Raw genomic sequence first — 1969 nt, 5'->3', positions numbered from 1 at the left:
CAACCCTGTATGACAGAGGAGTCTTGGTGTGGCTCTGTAGGTCAATGTACTGGACTGCCAGGTCAATTTGAACTGCAAGGTTGGCACTTCAAGCATACCAGCCACTCCTTGGATACCCTATCCAGACCACATATGGGGTGGCTATGAATTGGAACCAACTCCATAGCACTTAACAACAACAATCTTTTAGATAACGGATTTTGTCTTTTCTCTTGTGGAGTAACTGGTGAGTTGGAAGTCCTTGACCTTTAAGCATTGTGCTACCAGGTTTCCTTACATTTTGCCATGCTGCTGTTATTAAGAGTGTCCGTTTGGTTCCAAATCATCGATATCCCTTATAGGTTTTTGAAGAGCATCTGCTGCATTTAAACCACCAACCTTGTGGCTAGCAGTTCAGCGCTTATCTTATAGCGCCACTTGGTCAATATTATGTTCTAATCTTATTCAACCTCTCAATAGTATTTGAAATGACTTTCATTCTCTTTTCCTTGAAATAGTTTGTTTAACTGTGTGGAATAAAGTTTTTTCCACAAGTAGGTTTTATGCTGGATCTCTGTGTAATGAAATGTACAGGTAACTTTTGTTCTTTTTCCCCAAATTCTTTACTATCTTGTTTTTGCTTTTCCCAAATTCTTTGCTATCTCCTCTTCCTCTACTAAAACTTTCAGTGTTAGGATAGCATTTTGTTCTCTCCCTTGATCTTTTCTTCTTCCTTTTTCTTTCTTTTCTGTCCAATTTTCCCCTTCCCTTTTCTTCCCGTCCTATTTTTGAGGTAATCTTATATAATATCTTGATGCATTCAAAATCTGAATTCCATGTTAATTAAGCAATCTGTGCATTCCTCATTTTCCATTTTATTTTTCATCTCAAACTTTACATGACTAAATGAAAGTATTTATATTTTCTAAATCTATCCCTCCTGGAATCTTTTTCAGAGAGAGAGAGAGAGAGACATCAGGGAAAGATGCCATATAATTACTTGCCCTTCAGATAACAAAACAATTAAAAAAATGAGATTTATTTAAAAAATTTTTATATTTTTCCCACATTCAATTTCTTTGGAAGAATTCAGTTTTCTGGGCTTATACTGCCAAAATATGAGGGAACTTCAAATGTTCATGGAAATTTTCTATTATTTTATAATTCCATGTTTCCATGAACTTTTTAAAACTTTGTATAAATACATGGATTTTACCCATTTAGATTTACTGCAATCATCCTATCCATACTATCATTTATTTGAAAGAAGACTGTAACAATCTTTTCATTGTTTTTGTTTTTACAGCATCTACGGTTATAACCTCTGCAACCCATTCTCTACATTGTACCTGGTCATATTATGTCATTTCTCTACTTTAAACCCTTCCATAACTTTCTTTTCTTTAAGCCTTTATTGTGGATTATGTGATAATTTACATGGGAGAACATTAGATTTATATTCATCCTATCATATTTTGTTTCATTGCAATGATTATAATCGCCTTCATGCATCATCAAATAACCAAAGTGTACACCATGCAAGCCTGCCTCCCAGCTGTCAGCACACATCCCCTCTCCCTCCCTGAGGCCAGAGTCCCCATCTCTCCATGTCATAGTCTCTGCCTCCATCTCTAGCATCACTGCCTCTCTGGATAGGGTCCCGCACTTCACTCTTCTCCCTTAATGGTCACAGGGACCTCCAATCCTGGACTGCAAAATAAACCACTCCCCTCTTTCTGTTACAAAACATCTACTTTTCCATATGCAACACTCACAATCAGTCCTGATAGCAATTATTCACTATTGTACCATAAGAGTCTTATCCCCATCTCCTTTCATCAGCCTGTCCCGACAGCCTGGATACTACTCAGTAGAGATTCCACCTTCCACCCCTCTGCTCCCTCTGGATCTAGGCTCCTTCTTGAAAGCTTGTAAGCCAGTCACTTCTTGCCTTTGTAGCCCCTCCCCCCCCATTTTGAGTAGCCAATGT

Source organism: Chrysochloris asiatica, unplaced genomic scaffold (assembly GCF_000296735.1).
Source record: "Chrysochloris asiatica unplaced genomic scaffold, ChrAsi1.0 scaffold00019, whole genome shotgun sequence".
Taxonomy (NCBI): domain Eukaryota; kingdom Metazoa; phylum Chordata; class Mammalia; order Afrosoricida; family Chrysochloridae; genus Chrysochloris; species Chrysochloris asiatica.
This window is presented reverse-complemented; position numbering follows the sequence as displayed.